The sequence below is a fragment of the Mytilus galloprovincialis genome, chromosome 14 (assembly GCF_965363235.1).
Source record: "Mytilus galloprovincialis chromosome 14, xbMytGall1.hap1.1, whole genome shotgun sequence".
In the NCBI taxonomy this organism is placed as follows: Eukaryota; Metazoa; Mollusca; class Bivalvia; order Mytilida; family Mytilidae; genus Mytilus; species Mytilus galloprovincialis.
Window position 1 is genome coordinate 10510207 of NC_134851.1, and position 18610 is coordinate 10528816.

General features: G+C 31.7%; 1 long non-coding RNA gene across 1 annotated transcript; it reads left to right on the top strand.

Moving 5' to 3' along the window:
* Positions 1-14687: 14687 nt before the first annotated feature.
* Positions 14688-16949, top strand: LOC143058699 (uncharacterized). The gene is made up of 3 exons (XR_012973192.1): positions 14688-15729; positions 16464-16551; positions 16900-16949. It is a non-coding gene; the product is annotated as an uncharacterized LOC143058699 (long non-coding RNA).
* The last annotated feature ends 1661 nt before the right edge of the window (positions 16950-18610 follow it).

The following is an 18610-nucleotide window of genomic DNA, read 5'->3' on the forward strand; positions in this document are numbered from 1 at the left end:
GACGTGTTTCAGTGTATGTAATTGATTTTCGCTGGGGTGGAGCATGATTCTGTTTGATTTATGATATATATGTTTCCTTTGGTTGGTTCGTATGTTAAGTTGTGTCAAACACTAATACCTATCGTCGCTACTTGTAAATATATAATAAACAAGGTAGGGTTTAAATAACGAGTTTGTTTTGATAACTATTTTCAGAAGCCGAAATCATCATAGCTCTCATTCACAGTTTAACATGTTGAAGATTTATAAAACAATAACATGTCACAGTTTTTACAGTTGCAAAAGAGTAGATACGAAAGAAAAACAAGTGCACATAGATACGAAAGAAAAACAAGTGTACATAGATACGAAAGAAAAACAAGTGTACATAGATATGGAAATAAAACAAGTGTACATAGATATGAAAGAAAAACAAGTGTACATAGATATAGAAAATAAACAAGTGTACATAGATATAGAAAAAAAAGTGTACATAGATACGAAAGAAAAACAAGTGTACATAGATACGAAAAAAAAAAAACAAGTGTACATAGATACGGAAGAAAAACAAGTGTACATAGATACGAAAAAAACCAAGTGTACATAGATACGGAAGAAAAACAAGTGTACATAGATATGAAAGAAAAACAAGTGTACATAGATATGAAAGAAAGTGTACATAGATATGAAAGAAAAACAAGTGCACATAGATATGAAAGAAAAACAAGTGTACATAGATATGAAAGAAAAAAAAGTGTACATAGATATAGAAAATAAAAAAGTGTACATAGATATAGAAAATAAAAAAGTGTACATAGATATAGAAAAAAAAAGTGTACATAGATATAAAAAATTAAAGTGTACATATATATGAAGGAAAAACAAGTGTACATAGATACGAAAGAAAAACAAGTGTACATAGATACGAAAGAAAAATAATTGTGCATAGCATCAAATGTTGTTATATTGATGATTTTGATATTTTGACTATATTTGATAAATTGAATCACAATGTTGTTATAACTAGTTGGCATTCAAACTGGAACAAACTTATCACTTATATAACATGGATAAGATCTCTTGCTTGTTTTATTTTGTGTTTTAACATGTTTAAAACAGGCTGCATATGATATCCCAGAAATTATTAGATCTACTATATATAATGACCTTTAACAACCAAATGATATTATAACAGAACACATTTGCTAAATTATCCTAATTTGAATTTTGATTGGATTTGTTTTTATTTTCGCATTGTCAAAATCAAAATTGTGCATTAAACCATATTGTGACGATGTTCCAAGATTGTGTTTTCACAATTTAGCCTACGTGCAATAAGAATGCCCAAATTCAACAAATTGATATTGTAAGGTAGATGATATATTGAATACAATTATTGGTAGATATAACTTGTATTGATAGGTCAAAGCTGCATTCGAAATGCAATCAATTCATCTGTGACAAACATAATTAGAATGTAGAGGTATCTAGTCACGTGCAAGTGTTTTTGTTACTGTGGTATCATTACTATTCGGTGGATTTCGTGTGTACAGGTGAACCACGAACTAAATTTTCAACGAATACAAGATTTTCTATAGGCTTGAATGCAGACTTCGGCAAAACCATAAAAGTAAATATCCACGAACATGTAAGTTATCATCAATCCACGAAAATTTGTATCCATGAAAATTAATGAATCCACAGTACTTTGTATATGTATTTTTATCTGTATCCATCTGAAGAGTTCAGCCTTTTTCTACTGACTTTTTTATTTGTATTTATGTTGTACTGTAACGCCATTGTTCCAGGTAAGGGAAGGGTTAACGCAAGCATATTAAAAGCCCGCTACATTATGTTTGCCTGTCCTGAGTTTGGAGCTTATTTAAGTGGTTTGTTACTGTGTTACATTTTTGTTTTTGGTTCTCATTTGTTTTATATGAATAGACTCGTAGTTTTTTGTTCTATGACTGACTGAAAATGCGCTATGGACATTGATCATTGTTGAGTGCCGTACGGTTACCTATAACTGTTTATGTTTGTGTCAATAGTCTCTTCTGAGAGGTTGTCTCATTGGAAATTTTACAACATCTCTTTTTTATACAACAATTCATTTTTTTTTTGCATTGCCAACCTTCCATATCACAGCAGTTACCATCTCTGCCCATCAGATGCTGCTTCAATATTCATATTTCGATGCCGTTCATATTTTAATGACTTCAGAAGTAGAGGTGCGGTCTTGATATGCAAACTGCTGCATTAACGTATAGTTTAATAACTGAAATCTACATAACATACTTTTTACAATCAATATCATATATTGACATTTACTATGTACATGTACATGTGTCTCATCTTAAGGTAGATATTTATTCGAGATATATTTTTTTTTGATACCATTATAGTCTTTTGAAAAGTCTAATTAAGGTTCTTGTCTTAATTCCTTTTGTGATATTAGAACATTAAATTTCATTGTTGAATATAAATAAAGGCAGCAGTAGTATACTGCTGTTACTACTGCTGTTCAAAACTCATCAATCCGTGGGCAAAAAACAAAATCGGGGTAGCAAGCAAAAACTGAGGAAAACGCATTAAATATAAGAGGAGAACAACGACACACCATTAAAATGTAACACACACAGAAACGAACTAAGCATTAGACCAAATCATATGAAAATAACAAATATAACATCAAAACCAAATACATGAGTTTGGGATAGACAAGTACCGTGACACGTCTTATAGTAATGTGAATTCACACTCAAAAATCAGAGAAAACAAACGACATAACGGAAACACAGCGTTGCCAGAAGCGAAAAAAAAGCTCTCAATTGTGTCATTTTGAAGTCATACGATGAATTTTGTTTTAGTGTGTTATTTTAGTTTGAATTTTCTAAAGACATTCATTTTAACGTGTTTTGAAAAGCAAGTATTTCCTTTTAAACATACATGTGGACAGTTGTCTCATTGGCAATCATATAACATCTTCTTTTTTATATGTATATGATCAAATATCCCCTATAGTTGTTTATCATACGCAAATTTCGTCTACAAAAAAAGCATCCATGACGATTTAATGATATAAGAAAATTGACAAATCAAGTACAAAGCTGAAAAAAATTTGGAGGCATAAAAAAAATTCAAAAAGTTTTGCCAAATATAGTCCTCTCTGTGTTAGATATATATATTTTTTTGTATCCTTCTGTTGAGTTAAGCTTTTTACAAGTGTTCTTTATAGTTGTTTTTTTTTGTATTGTTACACCACTGTCCTAGGTTACATGTTTACATTTTTGTTTAACATAAATGAGGTCGTGAGTTCTTGTTTGAATTGTTTAACATTTCTCATTTCTGGGCATTTTCTAGCTGAATATGTGATATGGGCTTTGCTCATTATTGAAGGCCGGAGGGTGAACCAAAGTTGTAAGTTGCTGTATCATTTGGTTGCGTGTGGAGAGTTGTCTCATTGGTAATCATACCACATCTTCTTTTTTTATATTAGTAATACATTTCTGTATACGGATAATTTTGATAGAAGCCTACGCAGTTTGTACATTTCTTGATATTTCAATTCAGAACACCCTTTTCTAACAACTTAGCCATTCTCTCGTAAATCATTGGATAAAATACGTTTTGCATCATCCGATGAAGAATGCTTAACAACCTAAATTAACACTTAGATCTCATGAAAGGCTTAAAACTCAATTATCTGAGCATATTTCACATTCTGCCAACAGCGCTATAAAGTTCTATATCATCATGAAAAAAGCGATAAAAGAAGAATTAAGGAAAGTCCGTTTGAGATTTTACGAAGCATTGTTATCAAACAAAACAAAATTAATAAAACTTTTAATTGATGGTGGAGTTTCCGTGAATTTTAAATTCTCATCAGGACTGACACCTCTAATGGAAGCCTGTTTGGCATCAAATGAAGAAATTGTCAAACTTTTACTCGACAACGGAGCAGATATAAAATCCAGAGATCATCGTGGCTTGACTGTATTTCACTATGGATTCATGCGTGAAAGTCGTAAAATTATCGACCTGTTAGAACACTACAGATCAAATAAGGAAAACAGAACAATGAAATGTAAAAATGCAAGACGCTGCAACAAAACTGAGATTGTGCTTGCATGCTCTACACACGCAGTCAACAACAAAATTTGGTCTTAACACGTTATCAGTTTCAAATAAATTAGCCACGAACAGGTGCTTACTGTTATGGATATTTCATACAAATCGAGCTGTGTACTGTGAGTACTAATACTTTCAACAAAATGTGATTATCGGTAGGGAGTGAATTTACACGGGAAAGTTTGTCACTGTTATGAAACTTTTATAAAAATAAAGGAGTCAACAATATGAATAATGAAACTCGTCAATACATATCGAGGGATTCTGGAAGTTGACTTTGCAACAAATTATTATAACATTAGAACAGAAAAGCGTCAGACTTCTAATAATTAAAGAAGAACTTAAGCCTTAAACATTTGTAAATCGAGGTACAGAAGAAAGACTGTTTGAATTATTGTATATACTTTTGTTTCATTTTAGTGAATAAAATCATTCAATTATATTGTGAGTGCGTATTGTTTAACCCATTAATAATATTTCCTTCCCAGGTTTTTCATACTTTTTATTTACATGCAGTAAGTATTGCGTTTTTCCCTTTTTGTTCTGCTAATTACTAGTATATCAGGATGTTAATATACTTGCTTGATCATGTTAATGATATTTCATTTAAAGTGACTTTTTTCATTTTAGCATTTATATGTCATGTACGACTGACATTTAAGCTCAACTATGTTATTGACATTAGCTTGACTTTTGCAATGATATCAGACTCCCGTACAATTACGATAGATTATAAGAATGATTGTCTGATATCATAATGTGTATGACTTGTTAACAATTATGTTTTGAGCTCTCTTAAAAGAATGAAATTAACAACTCAAGTGTTTCAATTAATTTCTCGATTAATCAATGTTGATGAGTCCGACCTGATCAGAAAAATCAATTGAAATAGAACTATTCAACAGTTGTTCTTTGTCTGTAAAAAGTAAAACTGTACTTGATTGTCAGAAAGCTACTAACCAGTACTTGAATGACACCACGGCAAGGTAATGAATATACAACTTAAATTGTAGAAGTAACAAAGCATCAGGAAGCTATTTGATATAAAATGGGTAGGACTACAGCTTGATCAACTATTAAAAAGTAAAATCACAAAAATACTAAACTTAGAGGAAAATCAATTCGGAAAGTCCATAATCACATAACAAAACGCATCAAAAACGAAGGGACGAGAACTGTCATATTCCTGACTTGGTACAGGCATTTTTAAATGTAGAAAATGGTGGATTAAGCTTATCTCTTTCATAAGATAAAGCAATTTAATGAAATATTTATTCTATTTCTTTTTGTGTAAATGACTTCTAGTTTACATTCTTTTTATAAGTTCCTGCTAAAATGACACTACGACCTTTCATTGATAACATGTATGTTATCCACTATACGAAAAGGCAGATTTACAACAATTTGGGCAATCATGTAAATGTTTGACAAATGTAACTACTTTTCTGCCAGATATATTTGCGGACCTACTAATGTATATGTAAATGCATTATTCCTTTGGCATTATATAGGACGTTCTCAAAGATATGCTAAAGATAATTATTTTATTTCCATATCTTTATTCATATTCTAAAGATATGTAAAGATAGGCCTTATATTTGCATGCACTTTCCAGGATAGGAGATGTATGCAAAGTTTAAAATTTACATAAATGTTTTACAGAGGTGTGGGCAGTTTTGAGAGACCGCGGTTTATAAAACATTTACAACCAATGTAAATGCTGTCAAATGTTTATGTTATATTTGCAAACGTTTTTCGATATCGTTCATTCATGTAAAGAAATGTATTTTATTTACTAATACTTTCCAGTATTATCATGATTATAGTTATTTTGATAAACATCGATAGTTGCAACATATCTTTACAGACGTATGAAAAGTTTTTAGAGACCGCGGTTTATAAAACATTTACAACCAATGTAAATGCCATGAACTGTTAGTGTTATATTTGAAAACGTTTGTCGATATCGTTTATGTATGTAAAGGAGTGCATTTTATTTACTTATACTTTCCATTATCATAAATATTTTGATAAATATCGATATTTGCAACATATCTTTACAGACGTATGCAAAGTTTTGAGAGCCCGCGGTTTATAAAACATTTACAGCCAAAGTAAATGCTGTCAAATGTTTGTGTTATATTTGCAAACATTTGTCGATATAGTTTATGTATGTAAAGACATGTATTTTATTTACTAATACTTTCCACTATCATAGTTATTTTGATAAATATTAATATTTGCAACATATCTTTATAGACGTATGCAAAGTTTTGAGAGACCGCGGTTTATAAAACATTTACAACCAAAGTAAACATGGTAAATGCTGACAAATATTTGCTTATTTTTGCAAACATTTGTCGGATGTATTTATGTACGTAAAGAAATGCATTTTATTTACTTCATAGTAAGTATATGAAACATTGATACTGTTAAGTTGTCTTCACACAGGTATAGCTTTGCGAGACTGCAGTTTATATCTCGCATGCACAACAAACGTAAATGAAGGTCGTGATTAGAACTAAAAGAAGAAAAAAAAAGAAAATAATTTACTCCAAAAAAATTAGATAAAAAGGGTCTAATATATATACAGAATAGAAAATAATCATGACAATGGGCATACAATATAAAAGAAATAGAGAAATATGATCTAAATTACGAAAGACCCCATCCAGACCCTAGTAAATGCTGTACGTATACGATGTGTCGATTATTTCGCATTTACGGAAAAAATAAACCCATATATTGTATAGCACTTTTTGCAGCAAAGTTCACGTATTGATGGTTTCAGAGAGTCACACCGTGCGAATATTTGAATTAAAGTAGATATTGTTCTTCCCGATTCAAAACAGAACTGCTTGAAGATATATTTAATGATATTAAAAAATGGCAAGGTGCTTTTTATATGTCGGACCGATGATATTTTTTTTTCTATTTGAATAAATAAGGAATCTCTAAAGCTTTACTCCAGAACCATGGAAAAAATTTTAAACAGTAATGTGATTTTTTTTTTAAGATCTTGCTTGCATAACAAAACACTGCTTTAACATGTTCATAACTTTCCTTACAGCAGATTTTACAATTCGATATGCTTGTATCAGAACGGGAACTTTAACTAAGACGATGAATTGTAACAGTAAACTGATTTTTTTTACATCTTATAGCCACATTATAAATGGGTAGATGGATTGTTTGTGTAAACGTCAAGTTGCAAATACTACATGAATCTCAGGTGTAGGGAGAAATGCACTATTATAATAACACTGTACTAAATTGTAAGCAGCTTTTCCTTTTGTACTTCAAAATATGAAAACAACGATGTCATTAAGAATGAACTCTAAACTAGAATAAATAAGATCAAATCGATGAACACGGTACGTTTTCTCAACCCAAGCTTAAGTCTACAAATCTTGATGTGGACTTGGAAAAAGGTTAGTTTAGCTTCTGCTTATTGTGATCTTTTTTTCATTTTAAACAAGAGAATACAAAATAAGTATTTCAATATAACTTGATCCAAGGCGTGTGTTTTGTACGATCCTATAAATTGAAAATACACGAGTATGCACATACATGTATTTTATCAGAGTGTTGTCAGAATGTTTATTTTTACAATTAAAAATGTCTAATAATACAATGAAGAAAGAGATGATGATGATGGGAGTTTTTAACGACCTCGACTGGCTATACTGCGAAGAAAGAGCATGAATTAACTATCCCTTAATAGGTGGTAAATGTGTCACTTGTATGTAAATGAAGGGATGTTCCTGACTGTGAAATGGTTCATCTTTTAACACTACAGTGTACTTTAAAAGGAAAACCGTATGTCTTAATTACCAAAATTGATCAAATACAATGTAACGCTAATTGTGTATAATAAAATCCAGACGTTGTAAACAGATTATACCAATTACGCAAGCCAAGAGTTGCCAGATAAAGACATCATTAAACATGCAGTTTGTATTCGTGAAAACGTGTTAATACTTTGAAAAACGCTGATAATTTAAAAGTTTATATGCTAGAAAATTAAAAGAGAAATAAGGACAGTTACTGTAACATTGTATCTAAAAATATGTTGAAAGTATATACAGTAAAACTGTTTTTAAACAATTATCTTTTGTATATAAAAAAAAACATTCTCGTTTCCCCACTTCTCATACATGTAGCAGATATAATAGATTCGATGCAAGGCAAGTAGTTTAATTTTTGAATCAGGTATAATCTCTGTATTTCGTGTTTTAACAAGAACAAGAGTGCACACGCTGAAATGTCTCGCCTTCTATACTAATCATTGATATTATGTTGATAGTCCTAAGTATAAAGCTAAGTTTTATTACAACTGTCACATAAACTTAACATTAACCAAGATAACTAAACAAAGACCAATGAACCTTGAAAATGAGGTCAAGGTCAGATGAACCATGCCAGGCAGACAGCTAACAGCTAACAATGCTTCTATACAACATATATAGTTGACCCATTACTTATAGTTTAAGAAAAGTAGACCAAAACACAAAAAAACACAAAAACTTAACACTGTGCTATGAACCGTGAAAATGAGGTCACCGTCAAATAAAACCAGCGCGACTGACATAAAGATCATAAAATATTTCCATACACCAAATATAGTTGACCCATGGCATATAGTATTAGATAAAAAGACCAAAACTCAAAAACTTACCTTTGACCACTGAATCATGAAAATGAGGTCAAGGTCACATGACATCTGCCCGCTAGACATGTACACCTTACAATCATTCCATACAACAAATATAGTAGACCTATTGCATATAGTATGAGAAAAACAGACCAAAACACAAAAATTTAACTATAACCACTGAACCATGAAAATGAGGTCAAGGTCAGATGACACCTGCCAGTTGGACATGTGCACATTACAGTCCTTCCATACACCGAATATACTAGCCCTATTGCTTATAGTATCTGAGATATGGACTTGACCACCAAAACTTAACCTTGATCACTGATCCATGAAATGAGGTCGAGGTCAAGCGAAAACTGTCTGACAGACATGAGGACCTTGCAAGGTACGCACATATCAAATAAAGTTATCCTATTACTTATAATAAGAGAGAATTCAACATTACAAAAAATTTGAACTTTTTTTCAAGTGGTCACTGAACCATGAAAATGAGGTCAAGGACATTGGACATGTGACTGACGGAAACTTCGAAACATGAAGCATCTATTAGCATATTTACCTGACGATATCAAGAATTTGGTATTTAGTCAAATCTTAACCGGAAATTGTGATTCTAAAATTTATTAAATGTCAACAACATGTCGAAATATTTAGGCTTGAAATAAATATATTTTTGGATAAGTTAATGCAAGCACACGAGGTGTATAGTGTCTTATACGATTACAGGTTTGTAATGTTTAACAACCATATTATATCAGTGTGTAAACACGTTAATTATGAGCTTTGAAAGTCAAGTAGTTCGAGCATTTTTCTGAGTAAGTGTTAAAAAATTTCAAACAAATATTCTTTACTGTGGTTAGCATTCAATAGTCGTCAGTATCTATAGATTAACAACTTGTGGTTATATTGATAATTTAGAATCTTCCTTGAAGGTGGTGCACGAATTCGCAGCTAAATAACTCGATTGATGTGTCATTTGTATACAAGAGTTATAGTCCTTTGAACTATGAGTCTATGTTTAATTTCATAAAGTCAATATGTTGATTGTCTACCTTGAACAGGGCTATAATTATATCTTATAAATATAGTTTTTTTTATTGAATTTAAAATCATTACAAAATCAGTAATGTACAAGATACTCGTATTTTTCAATAGTTTATCAAAGACATTTATGTATATCTATAATTTCTTTTATTTGTTTTGAAATGTTTAAAATTAATATATACCAATATAAAGAATTATTTTGTTATCTTATAAATATTTTTTTTGTTATCTGTAAGTATTCATACCGTGTTTATACTTAAAAAATAAACAAGGTCAAATCTGCCTTCATCATCACTAATTTTCTTAGAGCGATGAGACAAACTGATCTAAATCACAGATCACAGGCACTTACAGAATAAAACTTTCCTTTGTTAGGGGGAAATATTCTGAAACAAGTGAATATGTCACAGAAAAAGCATCTTCCCAGTATTCATGAAATTGCTCTCTATTAAAGCCATATCCTGGAAATTATTAAAAAAAACCACTTTTTTCCTACTTTTTGAGGTACAATATGCCGGTGAAAAACATTAATTGTGCTGTCAAGAATACACTGTTTCAAGTTGTGGTATGCATCAAAAACTGTCCAACAGCATTCGTCATTCTACTCGTAAAGCCATTTGTTTCTAAGATCGGTATGGTGTATACTATTATACCAGAACTCAAATGAAGCAGAAAGCTGATGTAACTTATCTGCTTTACTCGATCCCTTAAGACAAATACATGAAAGAAGTGTAATAACGCCTAACACAAACACAAAGCAGTACACCATAGCCACAATTTTATTCCAGAAGATTCTAACTGATGCCGAATGCTAGAGTGTAAAATTGTAATTGGGACCTACCCAAAACAATTAGAACTTTTATGAAAAAGACTATAAATGAAAACAGAACTATATCATCTTCCTATAATGATTGAATGTTAGGAAAATTGACCAGAGTTATCTTACTTTAATCACAGAGAGGGGAAAGCAAACAATTTTTAATTTAAGCCTAATTAACATTAAAACAATTTTCCATTAACACATAAAGTTACCCTATTGAAATATAAGGACTTTGTTAGCTAAATCTATCAATTTTATTAGATATTATGATTTTTTATGACAATAGAGAAACATGCTACATCTATATACAAAGTATGAAGCATCCAGGTCTTCCACCTTCTAAAATATAAAGCTTTTAAGAAGTGAGCTAACACCGACGCCGCCGCCGTAGCCTCCGCCGCCGCCGTAGCCACCGCCGCCGCCGGATTACTATCCCTATGTCGAGCTTTCTGCAACGAAAGTTGCAGGCTCGACAATAAAAATGACCAACATTAATGAAAAAAAACTACATCAATTTCAATAACCTCCCTGCTCCTGTATCAGTTTTATTCTGAAGATATATATGGTAGTATTCAATCAATTCAAAATTTTAATAAAATATATTGGTGCCCTTTGGTTTCCTGATCTTGACTTTATCCTATTTAAAGGTATAATGATATAAAAAAAAAATCCCAGTACATGTATTTGTTCTAATCGAAGACTCAAAATTTTTAAAATATTTCTTAGCAATAGCATTTCATTTCAAATCAAAATAATGGTGTTGCTGAATGATGTAAAGTTAATCGTCAATATCGAACTCTTAACCTCCATTTTCTCACCAGTTACAACATATCAAAATTTGAAAACCTTTGGATGAAAGGTTCATAAGTCATCGCACGGAAACGACTGGAGCAGTCCGCCTGATCGTCCGCAGTACAACAATAAATCAATAACGGGACTGGAAATCCGGTAATAAAAATAGCAAGTCATTAATAAATGTAAAATAAATCCGGTTTACTGTCACATTCTGACATTCTCATTTGTATGTCGTATACTTGTAAACTTGTGTTTGTCTTTGAGTCGCTTTTTGTTTTTACTCAATGCAATAAGCAGTTAGTCGGCACTGATTTTTGAAACTTGTCAGCAACAAGGCTGATATATACCTGATATATAAGTTTTATAAAAATCTGGCAAGAATTGTACACGTTAGAGAGCTAACAAGACCGGACGGAAGGACGGACGCCCGATATTTCAATGTCCACATCAACGCGTCGCGTGGGGGACACATCTTAAAATCATTGTGAATTTAGATTCATATTAATTTGCACTTTGGTCTTCGGAGATGGGTGTGTTTTTGGTGTTTTGAGTTAGATATGATATACAGTCCTGGTACAGCTGGTAAAAAACGCACCTTTTCACAAAGTGGGGAGACAAAACGACTCGCATGCGATTAGCAAAGGTGCCTTTTTGTGGGGGGCATATTGGTCACATGGGCGTCGGGAAAAGCACGAGAGTATTCACAGTCTTATCAGGAGTTTTTCTAACAAGTATACAAGTGTTTATGTAAATTAAAAGGGTTGCTTTATCTTTATTTGCAAAAATTGAAATGTAGGATATACACAGCAACCGGCCAATTAACGACAATCAAAACCAAAGACATATAGATAACACGTGACTAATGCAGAATGGACAAGTATTTTTCTACTGCTAATCTGTTACGGTAGTTTTAGTAAAGATTTGTTGGTTTCTCATGAATATGAAAGTTTATAATTATAAAAAAAAGAAGATGTGGTATGATTGCCAATGAGACAACTCTCCACAAGAGACCAAAATGACACAGAAATTAACAACTATAGGTCACCGTACGGCCTTCAACAATGAGCAAAGCCCATACCACATAGTCAGCTATAAAAGGCCCCGAAATAAGTATATTTAGTATAGCAAGTATTAGATCTATCAAATTATAACATCACATGTTCACAACAATAGTAAGATTTAAGCTATAACAGTAACATAGTTTATTCTCCTAGTGCGTATTTGTTAGTCTTGAAAAAACTCAAACCATTATGACATAAGGAGATGTGATATGATTGCCAATTAAAGAACTTTCCATCAAAGTCAAAATGACGTACATGTTAGTTTGCTATATTTGATATCTCCCAATTACCATCCACTATGAACTGCTTATACAAAAAGATATTTTGTCACCAAATGATTTATAATAATTTATAAAATAGAACATCATTATATATGCTAATATAAATTGTGTGCCCTTGGCTAAATACTGGGATCATATTGTTTTACCAGTGTCCTTTCGACAGTCCCGCACTTGGTTTACTGGTATAGGATTATACGGCTGATTTCGTAGGATTATGTACAGTTTTTAAGCTTAAACTTTTAAATGATGTACATGGTGTTAGTACATACACTAACGATTCGCATCTTGTCAATGTTTTCTTTTTTTTTTTTATGACAGGTTACTAAATTTGGCATTTTTAAATATATTGCGCCGATATATTTTTTTACCTATATTGAGGGTGCATATATATTCTCGGGATCATTTTTTTCTTTAATAATTTTTCACGAACGACAGAATGTTGAACTTGGTGTATTTGAGTGAAATTTTGCATACAGTTTGCAAGGTTTGTCCGACCATGGAAGTATATAATACTTCCACTTCCATGGTCCGACTAACTACACACACAACCCACACGTTTACATCATACAAAGTATTCTATATTAAGATTGTGTATTGTATTAGGATGTTTATTTTCTTTTTAATTTCCACAAATAACAGAATGTTTAACCTTTCTTGACTGCTGCATCAAATGTGTTTTCAGACACAACAATTCAAATTGCACTGTATCGTCCTGTAAATGCATGAAATATTTGCCACCGGACGTTGAGCAACCATCAATCAATCAATTCAAATTGTACCTCAATATCACTGTTTACCAAGTTACTTTATTCTGTAACGTCACACGTTTTCTATCAAATTCTAAGCGTATCGGTCAACTTTGAAGCAATGTATATAAAACACAAGGATGATGACATTTGTGTGTTTCTATATATATATAAAAAAAAAATAAGAGGATGTGGTATGATTGCCAATGATACAACTCTCCACAAGAGACCAAATGACACTGAAATTTACATATATAGGTCACTGTACTGCCTTCAACAATGAGCAAAGCCATACCACATAGTCAGCTATAAAAGTCCCCGAAATGACATATGTAAAACAATTCAAACGAGAAAACAAACGACCTAATTTATGTACAAAATAATGAACGAAAAACAAATATGTTACATAGCAACAAACTAAATCACAGACTACTTGACTCGGGACAGGAACATACAGAATGTGGTCAGGTTAAACTCGTTTGAAGGTGCCAACCCTCCCTCCCCCTAACCTGGGACATAAACTGGACCCCTGTTGTGTTCCCTTATCGCTACACTAACGGTGCGAAGCTTAAGATGGAATGACGGACCAGTTTAACTTGGGACAGTGGTGTAACAGTACAACATGAGAATAAACTGTAGAAATCAGTTTAAAAGGCTTAACTCATCAGATGGATACAAATATAATACATCTTACAAAAACAGAGTGGACATGGAAGGGTACTTATACATCACAACAACCAAAAGACTTTAAGTACAGAGTACTCGCAGTTACTGACAGCTTGTTGAAAGCTAATAACAACTAATACAAAAAGCATGCATCTTAGAGGCATAATCCGGGATATTATGTTAGTTTTTAGTTTTCTCCGTATATGAACAAAGCCATCTATTGAAAAATCTTTTTAAAAAAAAAAGTTAAAACAAAGCATTTTCCCTGTGTAAATTTGTCGTCAAAATTGACGTTTTCTAATCAAATTTACGAAAAAACAAAAATGGTGACCACCATTGTTTTTTAATTACATATTCCGATGTAACTCGATTCAAAGTACAAGTGTGCTAAAATTTTAGAAATCGTGAGATATGCCATTCGGTGTCGTGTTATCTTGAAATATAAGTACACAGTTTTTGGATTATGAAGAAAAATTGGAACACGAATCTGTAACCGTCAACCAAAGTTGGGCACGGGTGGTCACCGATTTTGTTGAAACTTTCTGACAATAAACATTGATATAAAATATGAAAAAAAGTCTGTACATGTCACCCTGAATTATGTATGGTTACCATGGCAACAGGCTTTAAAATGTTGAAAATAGCTGATTTTTGCTTTTCTCGGCTTACAGTGACTTATATACAGCATAATATGTTTGGTGCAGTTTATATCATATCAATTTCTTTTAAATACTTGTTCAGTGACATTTTTTCACTTTTTCTGATATTAAACTCAAATTGACATTTTTAATCTAGGTTAGTAGTATGAATTTTAGCATATTCTAATGCAATTATGAACCAACTTTTTCCCTAATTTATGAAAAAACGCATCCATTCCTGAATAAACTGAAAAATAGCTTTTATTCCAAAAGATTGATATTTCTCATTTCTACAAAAACATTTTTGGGGCTCATTAGATTTTTTTTATAAAAATTGGATAAAAATGCCAAAAATTGCCTGAAATCTACAAGAGTTATTTCCCTTTTTAGAACTCATCAAAGTTTAAAAATAGAAAAGTCATTTGTTTATCTGCACAAAAAATGGAGACAGACGTCTGCAACATGTTTTGCATCTTTAAATCAACATATTTTACACTTTACATATAATTCTAAAATATATCTGTATACATGCTTCATAATGGCTGGTCAGTTTTATAACAATGATAAGCCTTTACTATGTCAATGTATGTTCAGAGGACATGAAAGTCATAACAAACTTGAGAGAACATGTGAAAATTTTGATGATGACCATGATGAACAAGATGCTGTTTGTACAGAATGTGACTTGCTCCCGTCACTTCATGAAATTTACAAATATGCTCAAGCCATTGTTCAGTGTACTTGGAAACAATGAAAAAAGAAAAAGGGGGAAACTAAGTGAAGTTCCGTTTTGATCAACTCCTGTGACATGAACCGTCTAATGCTAAAAAAATGATGTGACAGAGAACTGTCACTGTCTAATGTGGAAACTATAAATATACTTCATGGACTAGTCCTTCAACTTGAAACAGGTAAGCATATTTTAAACTAAATTATAAATTTCTATTTTTTGCAAAGACATGTGTTCCTTTAGGCATAAGCCATTAAGGGGGGCTGTCCCATTTCTTTCCATGTTATTTCTTTGTCCAAATTGTATAGGCCTTGCTCATGATCTAGGAAAGTTGCAAATAGCTTGTTTTCCAGGTGGAAATGCTGACCAACTTTTTCAGTGACTTTTTCAATCTATTTCCATGACCATGATGATCAAATTTATTTTATTCAAAGTGTATGTTTGCTTTGTATACAGTTTCTTGCAAGGGAAGTACATTTTTATCTTCATTAAATATAAAATATCTAACAACCACATGTTTAAAATTCTATAAGGACCTTTATGAGTGGGTTTTAAGTCACTTTCTTTGAAAATGCAAATATGAAAAATTGTCTACATATGTAGCGCATTTATATGTTGTACATGATGTACATGTTTGTATAAAAAACAAGATGTGGTATGATTGCCAATGAGACAACTGTCCACAAGAGACCAAAATAACACACATAGGTCATGTAGGTTCTGCTTCCTTTTTGTGTATGTGAATTAAGATGCTGTGCTGACCAGGTCAAGTTTTAACCACATACATTTAAGTGACATGCTAAATTAAATACTGTATATACTTTTTGAATAAATCCTAATTGAACAATAATTATAAAAACATATGACCATAAAAATGTTTATGTAAAACAGTTAAGGATTCTTTTATAATTCAAGGTACATGTATTTGCAACGACTGTAGACAAAGGTTACTAGATTGCCAAAACAAAGCAGTGCAACATTTAAACTTCTTAATGTAAATAAGGTTTGTATTATATACAGTATATATGGTAATGATTTTACATTTGATGCATGTATGTTTATTTCTTTACAAAACAAATGATGAAGAAGACTTAAAATGAATTGATTTTGTTGAAATCTATGCAACTGAACAACAGTGTATCTCCTTAAGTTGCATACATGTATGTTGTCTTTTAAATATTTAAAGTTGAAAAAGTTCTGATTAAAGTGTGGCTTGTGTATGCTTATTTCAGGCATATACTAGTATTAGTTTTATTTTTTTAGGATTTTAATTAGAAAAACAGACTGATTAATAATTATCATCTTCACTGTCCAAATATGCATTTTCTTTTTTTTTCTTTTTTTCAAATAGATCAAGTCACAGCTCAAAATGATTCAGGTCCAATCAAAAGAGCAAGACAGGTACAATGTAAATACATGTAGCAGAACACTGTTACAGCTATTCTATAAAAGCATGCAAAACAAAACTTTCATAGACTTGCTTGCTATATTTGCTTGAATGTTTGCAAACAATATGTAGGGAGAGTTTCAGTCTGTTTTATATACTGTGACTTGATTGGACAATAGAAATTAACATCAAATTCCAGTATATTGTAGACAGACTGAAACAGACTACATACCTGTTGTTTACAAACAAAAATAAATGCAAACATACATACATAAATCCAAACAAACATTGCAAGCAAGTTGATCAAAGGTTTGCTTTGCATGCTTTAATAAAAGAGCTGTAATTAAGATTCAGGAGTAGATCTAGTACACTATGAAAGAATAGTTCCAGTACTTGTCAATTAATGAAACAAGGGGTTACCCCAAAATTCTTGCACTGCTTCACTGGAATATTCAAATCTGAACTCTCTAAGATCTGATACCAGTATTGATGTCAATTAAAGAGGCTGAAAAATACTGACTCAAACAAGCTTTGTCATTTATAATGAAAATTGTGAATAAACATTCTAATATTGTACAGGCCTAAACTTAAATCATAGGAATAGATATCCTTAACATGAAATCTGGGATGAATTATTATTCACATAAAACATGGGAATATATATCCTTAACATGAAACATGGGAATAAAAATCCTTTACATGAAACAAGGAAATAATTATCCTTAAACTATCCCTGACCTCAAACATGGGAATAAACATCTCTAACATGAAATCTAGGAATAAAGATCTTGACTATAGATCATAGAAAAAAATAACCTTTCCATGAAACATTGCAATAAATACCTTTAGCAAAAAACATTGGAATAAATATTCTTCACATAAAAACTGGAAATATATATCATTAACATGATTCAAAGAATAAATGTCCTTAACATGAAACCTAGGACATGTAGGAATAAATATCTGTAACATGGAACATAGGAAATTCAATTGAAATTGGAAAACAGAAATCCTCAACAGGAACAATTGGAATAAACATCCAATAAATAAAACATGGCAATACATATCCTTAACTGGAAATATTGGAATAAAAAAAAAACTTAAAACAAATAACTTAAATATAGGGACAATTATCCTAATCATGAAAGCACTTTATGATTTTAAAGAAAAGTACTAAACAGTCTTTAACTGTCTATTATACTGTCAATAAAACCCAACCTATAAGTTTCATTCCTAAATTCTTATTAAGTTTAACCTTTGTCGGTCTGTACCTACCTCTCAAATTTGTTTTACCTTAACCAAATGTAATCAAACTTATACACAATGCTTATTACAGATGAAATTTAAATTTTGGTTGTGTCACTTTGATTTTTAGCTCACCTGGCCCAAAGGGCCAAGTGAGCTTTTCCCATCACTTGGCGTCCGTCGTCCGTCGTCCGTCGTCGTCGTCGTCCGTCGTCGTTAACTTTTACAAAAATCTTCTCCTCTGAAACTACTTGGCCAAATTAAACCAAACTTGGCCACAATCATCATTGGGGTATCTAGTTTAAAAAATGTGTGGCGTGACCCGGCCAACCAACCAAGATGGCCGCCATGGCTAAAAATAGAACATAGGGGTAAAATGCAGTTTTTGGCTTATAACTCAAAAACCAAAGCATTTAGAGCAAATCTGACA